The sequence below is a fragment of the Falco cherrug genome, chromosome 5 (assembly GCF_023634085.1).
Source record: "Falco cherrug isolate bFalChe1 chromosome 5, bFalChe1.pri, whole genome shotgun sequence".
Classification (NCBI taxonomy): Eukaryota; Metazoa; Chordata; class Aves; order Falconiformes; family Falconidae; genus Falco; species Falco cherrug.
Window position 1 is genome coordinate 69,407,449 of NC_073701.1, and position 19,979 is coordinate 69,427,427.

At 42.8% G+C, this 19,979-nt stretch overlaps 1 protein-coding gene and 1 long non-coding RNA gene across 3 annotated transcripts in view; one reads left to right on the forward strand and one right to left on the reverse strand.

Annotated features, from left to right (window-relative positions):
- The window catches only part of FRMD4A (FERM domain containing 4A), a 386,250-nt gene that overhangs the window by 332,941 nt on the left and 33,330 nt on the right, over window positions 1-19,979 (reverse strand). The window lies entirely within an intron of this gene.
- LOC114015899 (uncharacterized) overlaps window positions 14,361-19,979 on the forward strand; it is a 28,222-nt gene continuing 22,603 nt past the window's right edge. The window contains exon 1 of the long non-coding RNA XR_003560079.2: window positions 14,361-14,655. This is a non-coding gene — a long non-coding RNA (uncharacterized LOC114015899). The remainder of the gene's footprint in view (window positions 14,656-19,979) is intronic.

The window sequence follows — 19,979 nt, forward strand, 5'->3', positions numbered from 1 at the left end:
TAAGCTGGTGTGTTTTTTGGTGTGGGTTTTTTTTTTTTTTCCTCTTTTACAAAGGTGCTGGCTCTTATTACTCTACACCTCTGTTCAAAGACGAATCAAAACATCTCTTCCTATCTGCAAATCAGAACTTCATTCAGGCATGGTGTTTGTGTGTGAGTCTTAGGCCTTCTTTTTATGTTCATTTGAAATGCAATATTGGTTTGGCATTTTTTTAGTTTAAAAAGGCTCTAAAGCAATCACCCTTTCTGATGCCAAATCTGTATGGAAGGAGGAAAAAGTAACTGGTCCTAAATCATCAGGGCAACACTGGAAGAAATGCATGTCCCAGAAGATAAAAAGAACGTGAAAACAAATGGTGTAATCAATGCAGATCTAAACATGGTGCTGGAAAGATGAAAAAAAGGTGCAATGCACAGAGAGGAAGCTTGATTGTATTCAGGGGAAAAAAGTATAGCTGACACAAATGGACTGCCTTCACATATGGGGCCACATGACTGCTGGTGTGAAAAGCCAGAAGTAGAAAACATTTCGCTGCTCTTTCAGAACACTTACATTTGTGCTAATCTGTAAAGCACAACTTGTAAAATTCTGCTGCTGTATTTGGTGTATGAAGAAGCAACACCAAACATTTGGTATAAATGGATACTTGCAGGTCAGGAACAATTTTTTTTTGGACCACCATGGAGATATACATTATTAAGGGCGTGTGCTCTCCCTGAGCTGGAAAACTCTTTCCAGACTGCTAATGGTTTCCTCATGTTTAATAATGCAGGCTGAAATTGCCATTCTGGATGATTACTGCCTCCTCCCCTTAAATTCAGGCAAAAGTTAGAGTTGTCTATGAGAGTAAGATGGGAGGGCAGTGAGGGGGGCGTAATGAAGGCATTTTCCAATATCCCCAGTAATCTGAAAAATTGTACAGACCTCAGGCCGTACAGCAACCACTTGAAAGCTGTTAAGCGTGGTCTGTGCACCATGATCACACTGTAGAGTTTTGCTATTCCATGGAAATCTGCTCACTCAGTTACACTGTGTATCTTCGGGAAAAAAACTAAAGTTTGCATTTGTTTGGGAAAGACAAGGTATGATTATATATTTTTTTGCATCCCAAATAGAATGCTTGAACTTTGAATATCTTTTAAAGTTCACCAGACTGTGCACATATTGTCTTCTTTGAGCAAGAGCCCACGTTTCCACCTGCTTGGAAAGGTTCTTCTAGTAGTGATTGCTCCTGTGTACTTCTAGTAACTGGGATTTAATGAGAGAAAGCACAAGGAATGGAGAAGGAAAGAAAGCCTAGAGGGAGAGAACAATGTGGAGGTGGTGAGGAGACACACGAGGACTGGGTGAAAGTGAGGGAGAGATGGGATTAGCTGAGGATTTGGGGAAAACCTGGAGCCACCAAGAGAAAGGTATGGATGACAGAAATATGTCTAGCTGGACAAAGAACATAAAAAAAGGACCCAAACAAGAGAAGAAACCTGAGATCTGATGAGACAGTTGTTGAGGGAGAGTTAGGGTTATGGGGAATGACCATCAGTGGGCACGGAGGAAAATCAGGGAGGGAGAGACAAGCAGAGGAGTGGGAGTAGGAGCTGTGGTGGGTAGACCCTGGCTGGGCACCAGATGCCCACCACAGCCATTCTGTCACTGCCCCCCTCAGCCAGGCAGAGGAGAGAAAATACAGCGAAAGGCTCATGGGTCAAGTTAAGGACGGGGAGATCACTCAGCAGTTACCGCCATGGGCAAAACAGGCTCGACTCTGGGAAATTAATTTATTACCCATCAGTTCAGAGTAGGATAATGAGAAATAAAACCAAATCTTAAAAACACCTTTCCCCCGCTCCTCCTTTCTTCCCAGACTTAATTTCACTCCCGATTTCTCTCCCTCCTGCCCCTGAGCAGCACAGGGGGATGGGGATGGGGCCAATCCACCACACAAGCTGGCTGGCATGGGCTCAATCGGGCATGGGGGAAGCTTCCTGGAGCTTCTTACAGAAGCCACCTCCATAGACCCCCACTGCCAAAACCTTGCCATGCAAACCCAAGGCAGGAGCTCATCCTGGCAGGGCAGGGTGACAGCAGGACACAGCTATGTGGGTTAGTTGCTGCAGTTGCCCAAGGAAGCTTGAAGCAGTTCCTGACTTTCAAGTGCATGACTGAGCTGCTTAATATTACTCATTTCATTTTTTTTTTCTAATTACTGTATTAAAAGCTAAAGAACAAGAGAGTTTCTTGAGGCAACAATGAAATCTCTCACAGAAATCTCCCAGGATTTGTTACAGAAAGCTCTATTTAATACTGTGATTACTGATGTGTGATGGTGGGTCAACAGCAGGGCAAGAATCAGTGCACATGGGTTACAGTGCAGGGGCTTGCTACCATATGCCTGTGCAGCATGTTTGGTATCTAGGGCAGTTCATACCAGCAGACTCACAAACAGTCTTTTGGACGTGTGGGTATATCACAGTATCCACCAAACCCAAAGCTCCTTGGCTTGGTGAGACAAAGCCACAATAATACGGGCTGTTCCAAAGGGATCCCATGCTAGGTCCTTAACAGTCAAGTCCCTATAGCACAGAGGGATGGGGCTGGTTGGATTTCTTGGAAACACGAGGAGTGGGAAGTCTCTTCAACTGTGGCAGTGGAGAAATACTTGCTAAGATTTGTATGTAACACAAGAGGAGGCTAACCCAGAATGCCAAGTCCCCTTACCCTCTGTGGTGTTTACTACTGAGGTGCTGAGCGGAGGAGCCCTTATCCCATCAGAGCAGAATGTGACAGGCTTGTCAATTCCCTGCAGCAGTTTCAAGAACTACAGTGAGGACGAGGCTGACATTGGACACTGTAATAGCACACTGAAAAAAAAGGTGATTTTTTTTCTCCAGTTGCAACAGCAGTTGAGTAAGCAGTTTTTAAGATAAAATCAGACAAGACCTGAGGTCCACCAGACCTCTCCAGGGCAGCCTGCTCCAGGATCTGTGGTTTATAGACACTACGTAGCAGGTTCACTATCAGCTCAGCTGAGAGCCTCAGGCTTGATAAGAGTATGAGTGAATGGTCTGCATTCAGAGATTTTCTGGCATCTTTCTGATTTTGGGCATGAAGCGTGATCAATAGCAATGGATTGAGGGAATGCTAGCACCCCAAAAAGGATTTGAAAACCAGGCAAAGATTATTAATCGCTGGATACGGATTTCAAGTCTGAGAGCGTCAACTAAGCAGTATAGGCTTTCCTGGGGGTGCAGAAGTGCCAGAGTTTGATCTGAATCCCCAACAGGATAAGTTTACTACTTTCACAGCATTACCTTAGAAAACTTTAAACTAAGTACGGATGAAAGATGATATCAGCAAAGCCAACTGCATAAATATCTACCAGGTCTCTACTGGGAGGGATTTATGGTTCTCATAAGATCCCACGATTTTAGTATTATCAGTACAAAACAGGTTAGCATCAAGGCAGTCAAGCTTAGCACCTGATCGATAGTTACACCAACAGAGCAGCCATAACCTCCAACCTCATTTTATATGAAATGAAAAAAGAACTGATTTTACTTCTTACCCATGACACACTAAAGCAGACCAAAAACTCAAGCTTAATATGCAGATACAGGAGCAAGCAGATACAGATGTCCTGTAGTGGCCACAACCACGGCAACAATATTTTAAATAAATCCATTTGCAAAGCTAAAACTGCTGGCTGAAGATGGTGGCAGCTACTGACTGGGTTTCCCATCGCCAAACTGGAAGGTTTTATACCCAAGGAAAGAAATTAAATCTTTTCTCTGTCCCATACAGCTGCAATGTCCATGCCAACAGCATGGACCTGGCACCAGGGTTGTGCTGATGTGTCACATAGTGTTGGTCACTGTGGTGGGTTGTCTTATTGCTCAGTGAGAGCCTGGATGGGGCCGCAGGTGGCACCTGCCGCCTGAGGTGCCCCCAGCTCACAGCCACGTCTGGCTCCTTGGCTTAGGCTGTGAATTCTGTCGTGAGATACAGATGACCTTTAATTGAACATGTCTTTGCTGTATACATAGCATCAGTCACAGGAAAACCCTGTTGGGTTGTGGGATCATGTTGGTCTCCAGCTATCACAGTGATAAACGTGATTAACTGCAGCTATGAAAAGGAATTTCATTCTGACTGCTAACCTCACAGAAGAAAAAAAGATCAAATAAACCAAAGGATGGGCTGCAATATGACATTTTTACATCCACATTAGTTTGTCTTCTACCTTTGGGCTGATGGCTCGTGATGGGAACAACAGTTGCTTTTGCATGGTCAGTGCTTGCCATTGCTACTCTGTGGGACAGAGGTGCCACAGGTAATTTGCATTACAAGGAGGTGGAAACTGCAGCATCTCTCCAAGGTTGTTGTAACCATCGACAAATATTGGTGACTCCATCATTTTGTCACATACCAAATCTACCGGGGTCCTCTGTCGGAACAACTAATAGCCAGTCTTGAAACCTCCAGTGACCGAAAGCCTCTGTTGAATGAATGAAGTTGCAAAGGGAAGGGCTGAAATTAATTCTGCATTTACTTGATCTAAAATTCAGACTCTTTAGAGGAATCTGTTGCTGAGGCTTAGAGTATGTAACATTGTGAACACACATCCAATAGGAGCTGCAAGGAGGATACAGCCCTGTATAAAACAGTTCAATATTCAGAAGACTTCAACGAAACTGAACTTCAAACGTGTTATTTGCTATTTTCTTTTCTTTGTAGACTTTTAAACACCAACAGAACATGATTTATCTCTTTGATCATCTTGAAGAATCCACTTAACATAAATTATTTTATTCAAGAGGGTTTTTTTATTTAGCAGGAAATGCTGTAAAAATATCCAGTGGCTGATAGCTGAGGCTTGCAATATAAATTGCGCTGCATATTTTTAACAAGAATAATTAATTATTGGAATAATTTACCCAAGGATGCAGTCATTTCACCATCAGCTATGGCTTTTAAAAAATACTAGGTTTTTCTGATGGATTGGATGCTTCAATGTCCAGTGTTTGGAGTGAAGACAGGAACTAAGAGCTGATGTGTATGGTTATGCTGGATTAATTTCCTATGACCTATGAGTCTCTTCACTAAAGGCAGGATTTTCTTCATGCTTTTGTAGTTTTTATAGACCCATTTACCAAACTGTATGCCATTGTCTTAACTTTGCAAACAAAGCTGCATTTATGATGTCTTAAAGGGAGACTTGAACAGACACTTCATACAAAACATTCACAGCTGCATAAATCAACTCTAAGAGAATATTAGGTGTTTATTAGCAAGAAAACATAAGCTGTAGGAGCATGCTTTGTACCTTCATTTCTTTGTGCTTCTCTTGTAAAGCATTAAGGATGTCCTAGGATATGAGGTAATTAGGGAGATCGTGTATTACAGCCAAATAAATGCCACATACTTCCTCCTCTCTGGACAGCTTGTAAATCACTGTTTATATCCTCACTACCATAAACACTTTTCTGCAAAGGCTGCACTGCCCTGCTACGGAACTTGTAAAAATATTTAAATATCAGAATTTATTCTGTGAAGACCTTTGAAATGAAAGTGACGGGATGCAATCAGAGCTTAAAATGCAAAACTGGGAAACAAGCAAAATCTGAAATGGGAGCCAGATGAATGTGTCTGTACTTAGCACACCCCCATACTGCTGGTTTAAAGCAAGAGAAAGCAGCAGCATGAGGTTTGCCACCTGCACCATGTTGATAGCACGGTAACACGAGATTGCACCCTTGGCTTTTTTTGAGTCAGGGGGGTTGAAAGCAGCATTGTGCATCCCCAGCCTGGAGCTGTGGTCTGTACCCACTCCTGCATTGAGCACCCATCTCCTGTGAGAGGGATCCTACAGTCTTGTTCCCTCCCCCTCCCATTCCTTTTCTCTCTCCTGACAGTCCTGAAGGGTTTTAGAGGCGCATGTGCTGCAGCTGATGTCGCGGTGAAATGTTTCACTCAGGTGCTTCCAGATCAGCCTCCCTTAAAAGACAGCAGGCCCCTGCCAAGTGGATTACGTTGTCAAGGCAACATTTCCCCTGAAAAACTGGACAGCAAGAGAGATCTTATCGTATAGGAAGATTACAGTTCCTCAAGTGATCCTCTGTCATTACTTCTGCACTTAACAAATTCAGTGCTGAACATCTGTAACGGACTTATAAACTCTATCCCATGGCTTCCACTCCTTTAGCCAGGACAGCTTCCCATGGTGGGTGTTTGCTCCTCGGTAGCAGTTTCAGCTTTCCTTGCTTTTTCTATCCAGCCAAAGTGGCTACAGAGACCACAGCTGCTTGGAGAGGAGCAGGGTGGGCTACTGGGTCAGTGACCCCTTTGGACATCCCAGCAAAATCTCTTGCAGATAGGTTACAGGGCTGTTAGACCAACCTGGAGGCAAAAAGACCTCAGAGAGAGCCAACAGCTATATAGCTAAACTGGAACTGGCAGCTTGGTAGAAGAACCTACAGACAGACCTGGCTTCACAGGTAAACCTGAGTTTATCTATTTATGCACTCAGGGGTTTAAGCCAATTCCAACTAATTGACATACCAGCGTGGGTTCATCGGTTAAAAGGGAGTCGTATCTAAAAACCTTCCCTTTTATTTTCCATCAGGTTCCATCAGCACCATCTGGACTCTAAGTTCGACTATGGCAGAAAATTTCAATGAACACTTTTAAATTAATTGCATGCTAGTCTCACAAGCAATGGCTTAGCAATGCAAACAAGAAGCTGCACCCAGAGCCTCCTCGCATCTGTGAAAGTATGGCAAAACATCTGTCCCATCAAGGGTCCATGGATGTTTGAGGATTTTAATACCAGAAAGGAGTGATATTGATTATCCAGGCAGATCTCATGACAGAAAGGAGAGAAGGCATCACCATTTCTTGATCAAAAGCTTCTCATAAAAAATGACCAAACCTTTATTCCAAGTACTGAAAGCATATGTGTATCTCAGCCATATTTCCAGACAAGCTGCTCTGTTTTTAGCCCATGGCATGTATCACCCTGCTGTTACGTTCTGCATGATCAGAGCAGTCTCTGCAGTCCAGCAGTGGCTGCTGGAAAACCAGAAACAACATCATATTTATAAGACCACTGGGTCTCCTTCTTGGGTGGACCTTGAGCCCTTTCTTTCAACTGACAGAACTAATAATTTGCATTATCAGCCTCTATAGTGCCCTCCTGATGACATGGGGCTCCAGGCAAATATTGCAGGCTTTCACCCCGAAGCCTTCAGGAATGCCACCTCTCTTCACCCAAAGCACTCAGAGTCTCTTGGAACAATTCGTTGTCCTCACAATTTTTTTGAGCAATAATTTGGCCCCATAGAAAAAAAACTTTTTAAAAAAAGGAAAGCAAAGGACTATTTGAAGGGATCTTTCAAAGTGCTTTAGCCCAAGATGTCTTTTATATATATATACCTTCTTATTTTGTATCCCTTAGTACTTAGAAATTAATGTTATTATGTTAATTAATATTACTAATATTAGAAATTAGCCAATGTGCTAATGTCTTTTTGATGCTTTCTCACATCCCCCAAAAGGAGTTTGTTTGCAGGCTGTGCTGCCATGTGATTTCTGACTGAAACAATCCTATAATTCTAAGATTTACCTAAGCTTGTCAGTCTGTGAGCATTAAAAATTCAATTCTAAACACAGGATGACCCCTTATTCCCAGTCTATGACAACTAATGCATTATGTCCTTACAGTAAAAGAACTTTATTGTAACAGTTGTATTGTGGTTTTGTCTTTTTTGCTCTCTCGGTCTCATCAGGGTAATTGAGAAGTGAAGCCAGTTAAAACAGAGGGCTAAGACAGATGCTGATTTTGACCTCCATTTGTATCAGAGTGATCCCATGCCTCAATTATTATCTGTGCTCTATTCCAGCTGCCATGCTGCTATGACACTAGAAAGACTTTTGATGTTGTTTCCTTACTTAAAGGATTTACAGTCTGAGATACTAGAAGGGCAGACAGACAGACAGACAGACAGAATGGAGGAACTGTGAGACAAACAGATATGCCAGTTTTCCAATTTTCCAGCAGTGAGCTGCCAGAACTGCTGGCTGTCCTGTATCAGCCCACAGCACACGTCCCACTGACCCAGCGCCACCTGCTCAGAACCAAAGTGTGCCAGGTCCATGCACCACATCACTGCCAGGCATGGCCATTTCTTCCAAAGAAGCATGATGAACTGCTGAGATATTTTGCTAGTGAAATCAGAGCCTTGGAAATGTCAGCCCTCGGGGTTGTTGTTTCTCATTAGGAAAAGCAGGGACATCACTTCCTAAGAGCTGTGCCTGAAGTGTGACCTGAGAAGTTCTCCTGCGTCTGGGTGATGCAAGGGCTTCACCTCCTGCCACAGGCTGTGCCAGCCCCATCCCCTCTCTGCTGTCAGAAGCAAGAGGTACGGAGCAACCACCTGAGCATCAGAGATCCCCAGCAGTGATGGGAAGGACATCTGGGACAGAGAAGCAGCTCCTGTGATCTCCCTTCCTTGTCAGGCAGTAGGAAGCATGAGGTCAGGTACAGAGGATGAGGTCAGCAAAAGAGGATGAGGTCAGGAAGGAAGAGGTCAGGCTCATCCTCAACCTCAACATCCCAGGTTAAGCTGGAAGGGACAGCCAAGATGTGGTCCTCCCAAACCTACCTTTCAGACAGTAACAAGTCTCCAGGTGGAAGTGCATTTGGTTGCGCTCTTGTTTGGTGGGTGAGAGTGAGCCTGAAGCAAGCATATACAGTTAGCGTATATATGAATATTTCTCCCCGTTCTCCAGGCAGCTGAAGCAAAACGCACTAAGAATTGCTGTGCTGAAGTCCCAGTGTCAGTCATTGCTTGTGAAAGGTCACCCTAACTGAAGCAGTTGGTTGGATCCCGTGCATCGTCGTGCTGTTTGCTCTGCGTGGAGGGAAGGATCAGCTGCAGAGAAGGAATTTCACTTTCAGAGGCCTTTCTGATGCAGAACTGCTGGTCATTTTCCTCATCGATATCTGCCTTTGCAATTTACTCCACACAGGATCACTGTCAGCCTCATTTTCTTTGCTTTTACATCCATGCAACTGGGAAAACATCTTCAGTACAAAAGGTAACTGTGTAAAGACAGAACAGAAAAGCCACTAAAGGCAAGAGCAGGCTTTGAAAAGGCTCTACTTTGGAAACCTTTTCAGCTGTATTGAAGGCTGAGCTGGCATTTATTTTTTTCAAAAATTTCTTTTACTGTCCAGTCAACTTATTCCACCTGAATTCTGAACAGGTTGCACTTGCCCTTATGCAAACTAATAAGGAAGATTTCAGTCTCTGTAGCAGAACAATTTGGCAGTAGGGGACAGGCCAGGTTTCTCTGACAGATGCAAATATTTACACCAGATAGCGAACATGTCACAGGGTCAGCAACAGAGCAGCTGCAATACCAGCACAAAGCCACCTAATGTTCCCTTTGGCTCCAGGTTCACATAATTGATTGAATCAGCAGATAATCAGTTACACTAAACACCCACTAAATCTTCTCTTTGTCGGCAAAGATGAAGCTTCTTATATAGAGAGACATTTAAAGGATGAGCTAAAGCTATTTCCCAGAGTCATGTGTAAATACAGATGTCATTATTTAAAGTATGCATTGCACACATTTAAACTAACCACTGTGGCCTATGGCACAAGCTAGAGTACTCATAATGTGATTTTCCCTGCAAATTTCATTGAATAAAGAAAATAAAATATTGAAACACAAGTCTGGAAAGGGATGTTCCCAGCTGAGACACCTGATCCAAGCTGGCTGCTGGGGCTCTCTGTTCTCTTAATGGAAACAAGAGTGTTCAGGTCATGAACCATTTTGCCCAATTTTAGCTAAATTGGAATGATGAGTCAGGTCCTCAAAACATCTGTTTCTCTCCTCTGATAAAACAAGGTGTTGAGACAAATAGCACAGGTGTAAGCATATATATTGTGGAGACTGCATTGGGTCAGCTGATTTCCCTGTTCAGTTCAAAATGAGCCTCATTTAGCACTAGTAATAAAAACCTAACACAGAAATTTAAAAAGCTTCCAGCTTTGGTCAAAATACTGAACTTCTACAGAAGTCTGTCTTCTTACTTGGCTTATTTCTCAAAGTCTCATTCTACCTGGTTGTCCAAGTTTCTGCTCTTGTCTATCCCACCCTTGTAGTAAAAAGTATCACCTCCATACTCAACCCTAGAAGGTATTTGGTAAGTTGTCATCCTGGCTCATACATCTCAAGAACTTATTCCTGCAATGCTGTCCATAGCAACACTTGTTGATTTGTTCAGAAAAAGCCCTTTTTTGCTGTTGTTTCTCTTTCCTGACATCTCCCAAGCAGCATACTATCTGTATGCGTATGTCCTATGGCGTGATATTCCTAGGGTGCACACCACCACCTAAGAGACACCTCAAAGACTTTCAACATCCCGACAACACACAAGTTACATATGTTAACAACCTGACCAAGGCTTACTGTAGCACTGATGAATGTGGGTCAGCTTAGAAGGTAGTACAGACACCTGGCTTGAGCAGTTTTGCTCTAATGATTTTTTAGAGATACCTCTTCAGAAGAAGGCGCTGAGTCAAATGGTACCTTTGGGACACTCCCAGATGAATAGAGAGACTACATTTCTTATGGCTCTGGAGCATAGCTAAATGCTGGGATTCCTTTTCATCTCCTGAAATAGCTCTGCCCAAATTGTAAAAATGGAGCACAAAAAATTCCTTCAAACTGAGCCGACTCCTGAGAGGGAGGTTTGGTGGGAGGGATTAGGGGATTCTGTTTAGCTGGAGAAGTGCACTGAAACTGGACTTCCCATGCAGATCATGGCGATCACATCCATGCAAAGCCATGCACTTTATGTTCACGCATATCCCCCAAGCTTCACTCCTCTTCGATATTTATTTGGCCTCTTCTGTTGAAGTGCAATATTCCTCTGTAAACCGATATCTATGTGAGCTCAAACTGAAGGAAAAAGGGATGAAAGACTCCCACTTTGCAGGTTCATAGATAGCAGGGGGCCTAAAGGCTGCTTTTGAACCTGCATCTGTGTCTCTGCAACCATTTGCCTTACCTGTAAAATCCACTACAGTATGAAAAATGCTCTCTGAGATCATCTGATCATCTGAGGGCTTTTCAGTGATGCTGGGACAAATCTGTGTTTAGAGTTCTGAGAACAGCTTTGCAGGATGCTGTTCCCCTTTCACGTACAACAGCCTCCCCGTTAATGACGAAAGTTTCTTCCTTGGAGAGCTGAGGAATAAAAAAAAATCCGAATTGTGCAGTCCCTTTATTGTGCTTCAGAGGGAGAAAGGAGAGCATTAGCTGATGCTGTCCCACAATGTTTTCCTTTTACTGGCTAATCATTTGAGCATATCCAGTAGGAACAGTAGTGTACATCATGTTTAAAAAAAAGAACTCCAGTGTTTAAGTGTATGGCTCAACATAAATAAGTCATGAGCAGAGGAGCTCATTTCAAATTCATAGAGAGGTAAATGAAAGGAAGATGAAAAAATTCCACTTTTATGCAATAAGCTTCACATCTCTCTCAGGTATAAAACCCTGGTGACTTCAATGGAGTTGCACCAGGAATGGATTTGGTCCCATATATTTGCCTTAAAGAGTTTATCTGCCCCAAAGCAATAGACTGTGCCTGAGGAAGCAATAACAGCTCTGATGTTCATGATGGGGGAGGGCTGGTACCATGCTGTCTGAATTAACCAAGGAACATGATGCATTAGCAGCGCAGGAGAGGGCTCTGGGGGAGCCAGGTTTGCGGAGGGATGCTCCATTTTATAGGAGCAATTGGCGTTCTACAGCAGCCATGAGCTACACACATTGCCTGCCTCACTATTCCCCTGCACCTGGGGATGAAATGGGGACAACTAAAATTGAGCAGCTGCAAAACTGAGTGCAGGGTTCAAATGATTCCTACTTCTGCCCCAGGTCTTCTCCTGGTGGGAGGGTGAGACCTCACCAGGACATAGAGCTGGCAAGGCCACCCAGTAAGGCCAGACTTCCAGTCTTTTTCCAGAGCAATTTGACCACCTCTCCCATTTTCTCTGTGTTGTCTCCCACCTTTCACATGCTCAGCTTCTTCTGCCATTGCTTCAGTTTATCACAGTTCCCTTTATTTGTGGGGTTTTCTTTCCTTTTGGGGTATCCAAGGCACAGAATTTCAGGCCACCTTGGCCTTCAGTTTCAGTCCTTGTAGTTTAACGATCTGGTGGCAGCTTTAGTTATAAGTGATCAAGGCATTTTAAGGGAAACAGTAAAGGCAAACCTGAATCTGTTACATATATTTTGCAGTGCGCAGAAGCCACTAGCTAAGGTGTGTACAAGGCACTCACAGAGAAGTAAGCAACTGTTTCTCCAGTAGGCTTACAATATAAACAGAAGGAGATCAATTAGTACTAACAAATGCTGAGGAAAAGGAAATAGCTGATATGAATTTGAGAAAGACCATACAGGCATCCGGTGGCAGAAATGGGAATTTCTGCATGCCACATCCCAGCATCCCCAGCACAGGACCATCCTTTTGCCAGCAGGATCTTCAGATAACACATCCCTGATTTTGTAGCACTGTCCAAAACTGCAAGTCCACTGAGAAACCATACAAATGCAAAAAGACTCTACAGCTGAAAGTAATCTGCTGGTGAGTCTAGGTATCGAGTTCGTCAGATGGTATCAGGCAACAGAAGGGGGATCATTTTCCACTTCACCTTCTAAAACTCCTCAGACTCTACTGCACTGCTTGGAGACAGGGTAAGTCATTGCTTATCTCATATACAAAACCAAGGGGGGGGGGGGGGGGGGGGGGCGGGGATTAGAAATCTACAGTTATTTCTTTGCTGTATTGAGAAAGCATTTTTTAGAGTGATGGGCCCAAAAAGAGGAATAAAAAATTAAAAAAGAGAGGTAAGAGGAGAGATGCAACCCAGGCAAAACAGAAAATGGTTTGTACAGTGATTACCTGGTGAAAACACAACTAGTTTAATGAAATCTGTTGCTGCCCCTCTAAAGAGTGCCTTTGCCTCCATAGAAGCATTAAACTACTTTAATGATATCGATTTGGGTCAAAGTGTGCAAGCCCTCCAATGTGGATACACTTTAGTTGCTAATAAAGAGGCTTATTTCAAATGCAGGAATCTGGAAAGGAGAGTAAGTTACTTTCCTGTATAGCTATATTCAGTCTGGAGATTATCTTGGTATCAAGATTTAGGTTAAGCTTTTCTTATCTAAAAAAAAATAAAAGAGGGGAAGAAAAAAAAAAAAGAAGCTTGAACTAAAGCAGTTAAAGCACTACCCAAAAAAGTTAAACCACTATAGAACTACAATTACATAGACTTTTTTTCTATTTCTTGAGTTGTCAGTTCCACTAGCATGAACACAAAAGGTTTTAAACTGTGGTAGTTGAAAAGTGAATATACCTCCTGTTTAGGTATCCCAATGGGAGGCTCACAGCTCCTGACAAAAAGCTCTGCTGATGCTGCAGCCACACCAACCATCCAAGCTGCATCCACTTACATGTAGAGAATGGGACCCTTTGGTTTAGTATAGTAATTTAGAAGAGACGTTCAAGACTGATTTCAGGAAGCAGGGTATACCTTGTCTTGCAGACAAACAGATTCAGCATCTGAATACAGAATCATATACAAACACCCATTGTAACCCAGTCTTTTACTCTGGCTTTGCCCTGTACCTCTCACTCATGCCAGAGGGTTGTCCCATAGCTGACCAAGACTATTTCCAGAAGTGAGAGCTATCTGTAAGAGAACAACAGCTGGGTCAGACCCCGACACATTTGCAGAAGGAGATTAGCGCTTAACAGGTAAGACTGTATCTTTGGGAAAAAATAAAATAAATAATAAAACCCTGAACCAAAATGTCATTTTCAGCCTGAGAGCCACTGAACTGTTTCATAAGACTCTTTAGGATTATAACAAGTATGATTCAGAATACTTCCCAGGCAGTCTTCCTTGCAAATAAATAAGCCAGATGAACATGCTGTGCCACGCTCCAATTCATAAAGAGAAGCAGAGGGCAGACTGTAAACAGAAGGAAATTGCAAGAAGGCCAATAAAATGCATTTCTGATCTCATACCATCAGCTGGACGAGGCAACAGGGATAAATAAAGTCAGAGACTTCTCCTATATTTATGATTCCTTATTGTTACAGAGCTCTCCTCAGAACAAAAATGAGTCTGGAAGGGAGGCGGTCATGCTCCTTTCGAATGGCAATGTTTAAGAAAGGAGAACCATATGGTTTTGAGTTGGCTCAATTGTGGCAGCCAGGAAACTAATCCACAGATTTATTAGAGCTGGCATACATAACAGAGTGGCAGTGCTCCTTTCATTTGCTGCCAAGAAACCCTCTGTGGCGCAGAGCTTTACCTTCAGCTGCAATCGCTTGCTGGGCATATGGACCTTATTTCTGCAAATGGGAGTGGAAGAGAGTCAATTTGCAAATCCAATTGGAATTTTCTTCCTCCTGCCGCTCCAATTTACTACGCAGACTTCATTCATAGTTAAAGGAGCCTGGATTTCTGCCTCTTTTTTCTCTAATTAACTTGTTCTTTCGATTTAGGACATCCAAATGGAAGAAATATGATGAGGAGAGAAGAAACCATTTAAACCATTGTCACTGACCAGGTAAAAGTTTTTGCAATAGGTACTTTACCTAATAGCTTATTATGTTGTGCGCACTTGCTGGAAGACCCCTAGCTATTATCATTACAGTTCCTGACATACAATTTTTTTCTAAAGGTCTTGTGAAATGGAGAATGGCAGTTCAGAGTTCAGTGATCTGTCTAAGGTGTATGTGATCATCTGTTAGGCAGTTGGTTTCATTTGGGCTATGAAGCGCAATAAAAAAATCTCAAGTGTCCTTTGGGCATATTCAAAGAAGGATTTTCAGAGCTCCCATGGGCTTGCTTGGAAGGAAGTCAAAAGCTTGACTTCTGAAGAGAGACAAGGTGGCAGGGGGTGATTGTTAGATAAACTGCCACCCCTTACAAGTGTAAATGGAAATATGATCAGCGTTTGGAATCAGCCCCCTTCACCTGGGGAACACACAACACTGCATCTGAGGTCTGCAGCAAAGGCAAGGAAAACTTCAGGGGCAGACAGATGCTACAGCAATGTTAAATCTCTTTCGAAGATTTCCTGTAAGCAGCAGCTAGAGACACCAAGAAAGGAATGTAATTTCTCTGACAAACTAAACCTGAAAACCATGTGGATCTATTTTACAGTAGATACAGCACTATTTTTCTTTTCTTCAGCTAAAGAAAAGAATAACAAAGGAAACTGGAAGCGCTTTGCTCGTTAAGGTCAATCATCAATCATACCACAGACCTACTGTGTTCAGTGTGCTTGGTGCCAGGCACGTCAGAGAAAGGCAGGAATAAACATCCACGGGCAGTTCTGTAATATAACTCTGCCAGACTTTCTGCCTGATTCCCAAGGGTGTGTGTCTAGAAAAATCAGTGTACCCAGTAACGGCAATAACCTGTGAATATAACAGCTCCATCAGCTCCTAATGCTAATCAGTAGAAGTCCACAATGAATTAGGGGAATAAATCGTTATGCTTTTAAAGGTTAACATTTGCCATCTCTCTCTGCAAAATTATTCCTCTGTGAAATTAAGCATTGCTCTCAACATGAAAATATTACTGAAGAAGTTAAATTGTCTTCTGAAGATTATGTTAAATCTGAAGATGGCATTCAAATCAATAAAGTATGAGTTCAAAGCAGCCAGCAAAGACAGTCCAATCTACAGGGACTCCCACAGGTCACTCAAGCCTGCTGTGACCTTATTTCAATACATCTTTTATAAAATGGGTCAGAACAACACTTCTCCTCAGCAAGTAATTCAGATATTCACAGTTCCCTCCTTTCATTACTAGTTGTAGGTAAAAAACCAGAAATATATCATCCAATGTGAACTCAAAGGAATAAAAAATAGATCATATTTATATATAATCGTATTTATATATCATATATATATCAACAAATACAAAGCTATGTTTGAATCTAGAGGAGTCCAGTGTTCAAGCAGGTTTAGAAGGGTGCTTTGATTTTTGTCTGCCAAAGCTACACCATTCAACTCACCCAACAATATAGAACTAAATGCAGAAAAACACCCTGGTTTTCATTCTCCCCTCATGAAGAGCCAACTTTGGGTCAACGCCTCAGCAGGGGCCAGTTCTCACTTGTGTGACAGGGAGAAAGAAGAGAGATGCATTTTTATACCTGAATAGTTTCATTACTGTGTTGAATTGCCCATAGGTAAAACTGTGTACATTTTCCATTCTGCCTACTGAAGAGGCAATAAAGCACATATATTCATGTACAGACAATGAAAAATTAATTACATTGGAATAATTCCCTATTTTACAACCTTCACTTATCGCTTTGGTACAGTTGGCAGTAAAAATTCTTCATATTGAAATAAACATCTACACATACACGAATATATTAGTCTGTATATTTGCACCATTGAACTAAAGTGCCATAAAGGAAGATTCCTATCATCCACCTCATGAAATTAATGTTTCTTTGACCATATAAATGATTTCATTTCAAGAGGCAGGTTTTGAAGCCAAGTATCTCTAACATTCATAAGCCACATATGTCTGAATTTGTCTGCAATTTCTACTATGAACATTGTGAACACTGAATGATAAAAAAATCAGATAGTTGTCCAAATAACTCTGCTTACTGTGCAGAGCAAGGGGAGCAGAAAGCAGTTATATCTGCACCATATTGCTGAAAAGCAGCACATGAGCTAACATTGGCCCACAGTAGTCCTAATACCATGTCCTCATCTGAAAGATGGAGAACAAAACCAGCCTGATAAATTCACAAGAAAAGGAGCATCTATTCACCAGTGGGAGAAGATACAGATACGGCTATGTGTTCTTTGAGATTGCTTATAGGATTATGTGAACAGACAAGAAACCTTCACATTCCCAGGTGTCAGTTAATATGCCTTCCCTCTCTGAACTAATGAATTAAATCATTTGGAATTCAGAATATGATTCTACCCAAAACAAGATCACTATCTAATGAAAGGAACAAATTGCCTTGTACATGCACATGGTGGGCATCTCATTCCTTCTGCTATAGAACAGTCTTTACAGAAGAGGCTGTCCAAAGCCTTCCTAGCCCACACCTGAGGTGAAGAAACAGGTTCCTTCTATTTCTATGGTGCAACTGAGGAATGTCCCTTTACTGCCCATACCTGGCCATTGGCTTTAATGGGACTTCTTGCTGTCCACACCACTCCACTGCTTGACCCCGCTGTGTCTACTGAGGAGATCATCAGTCATGGAGAGCATTGAGCTAGTGGCCGCACCCTGCCCTGGGACCTGAGAGAGCTGACCTGGGGTTTATATATGGACACTGTCACCACAGGTCTCCATCAGGGCTGGAAAGCAGCAAGATGAAGGGGAGGGTGAAGTTCTTTCTGCCTAGCTCCACCATTGCCTTCTGCACTGGTCATCACTGACCTGCAAAATCCCGCAGACTTCACATTTCTGCAGGCATGGCATTATTCCAGCATACCTAGCTGTAACTTGGTTCTGTTAACTATTAAGCACAGATCTTGCAAACAGCTAAGCAAGAAATATTTAGTGTCAAGACACTAAATATGTTATTTTAATTGCAACCTCCTGAACTCTCCAAAAATATCAGGTATTGGTCTTTCAAATGTCATCGCAAGCAGTTTGGTTTGCAGCATGAAAAAACAATTCAGATCTTTCAATTGAATAAGCCCTTTTTTTTAAAAAAAAAAAGGTTTACGTTTCACATAGTTTGAATCTTTTCAAATTGAAGATGCTTGCAAAAAATAAAACTAAAAAAACCCAACCACTGAACCCTGAACCTTCCAAAAGATTTCTCTTCTCTTCTCGCTCCACGTATAAAACAAAACAGCTTCTTTCAGTCCACAGAGTCCACACTTCACTCTGTCAGTAAAAGCAAGCTGTTCCTCATGGACTTCACTCTGTCAGTAAAAGCAAGCTGTTCCTCATGGTACCCTCCAAAGATGCCTTCCACTGCTGGTTGTAATCCGTAATTACAACAAATGACAGATCACACTGGAGGATTTTTGTTTGGAGCTCTCTGAAACCAGTGAACACATTTGAACACCTCTCATCTGTATCATGCTGTTCCCAGACCTATTTGCTTGCTACAAACGGGCCTGAACACCCTGATTTATCAGATTGCTGAGCTCTCCTGCTCACTTCTCTGTTCATTAATCTTCATAAAATAATACAGCAATGAGAATTGCTGGAGTTCTCCCTATACTACCTGCTGCACTCTGGGCTCTGGTGAATAAATGGAGAGTATCTAATCTGTGGAGAGAAAGGTTTAAGTTTGTATTCTTTTATGCATTGGAATGTCTACAGCCTCTGTCCCTATGGAAATGTAAAGCTTTGTACAGACCGATTTGCTATGCAGCACACATTCAGCAGCACCGTCTGAAGGCACGTTGCAGAGGAGTTAAAACAATGAACTAAGTTGCAGGTAGCACACCGCTTTGTGGAATGTATAAAGCAGCTTATGCCACACAGTGAAATTCTGCTTTTTCTAGGCAATAGTTGCACTAAACATATTTCCAAAGGAATTCTCAAAAAACATTCTTTTTAGGCCAATGAAAAGAGTATTCCATCCAGTCTTGCATTGCAGCAAAGGCACCTGCAGTCTGCAAAACCTGATACTGAGCACAAGTATGTCACATTTGACATACATTGAGACTTCCAAGTGTAGCTAGAAGCCCAGAAGGTATCAGACCACCTGACCTCATGCCCTACACCTCAGAGCAGCAGAAGCACTGGTGCAAGCCCCAGAAAGATGCTCTCAAGAGGGAACTGCAGTATCAGCGTATGCTCTCAGCAGGTTGCCAAAGGCATGTCTCACATTCTGCATCTGAAGCCCAAGCCTGGCTGGACTCAGCACACCACCTTGAGCTTTGCTTATCACATCACAGGGTGCTTGAGGTGGGAAGACACCTCTGAAGATGATTTCCTCCAACATGCTACTCAAAACAGGGTCACCTAGAGCAGTTTGTTCAGGGACATGTCCTGTTGGGTTTTGAGCCTGTCCAAGGATAGAGACAAGCCCCTCTGGACAGCCTGTGCCAGTGCTCAGTCACCTCCACAGAAAAAAAGTTTACTCTTGCATCTAAACAGAGCTTCCTTCATCATCTTCATGGTCCTCTGCCTGACTCTTTCCAGTATGTCCGTGTCTTTCTTGTACTGGGGAGCCCAGAGTTAGGCAGAGCACTCCAGATGTGTCCTGCCAGTGCTGAGCAGAGGGGAAGGATCACCTCCCTCAGCCTGCTGGCAACTCTGCCTAACGCAGCCAGGAGGCTGCTGGTCTGCCTTGCTGCAAGGGCACGCTGCCGGTGCATGGTCATCTTGGTGTCCACCAGGACCCCCCTTTCCTACACAGCTGCTTTCCAGCTGGTCAGCTGTAACTTGTAGTGGCACATGGGGTTATTCTTCCCCATATGCAGGACTTTGCATTTCACTTGGCTGAGTCATGATGTTCCTGTCAGCCCATCTCTCCAAGCTGTTGAGCTCCCTCTGGATGGTAGCACAACCCATCTGGGGTATCGACCACTCCTCCCAGTGTTGTATTGCCCCATTTTGAATGCTACTTTGAAGCCTCAGTAGCCCTAAATTAGGAAGCACTGTTGTCTGTCAAGCAAACTACTTCTCACTCTTGGTACTATCTTATCTGTTGTGGTTTGCATCTTTAGAGTGGGAAAAGGCAAATTTATGCCGGGTGTGGCAGCATTTTCGTGAACCTGTAGTACTCAGATTAGGCTAATAAAACATGGCAACAGTAGAAATGTAGGGAATATATTAGTGTTAAAACTGACACATCCTTTTTCCTAGTTTAGAAAGAGCAGTCTTTATAGACTACGTCAGATATAGATTTTTTTCACACAGAAAATATTGCTCTGGGAC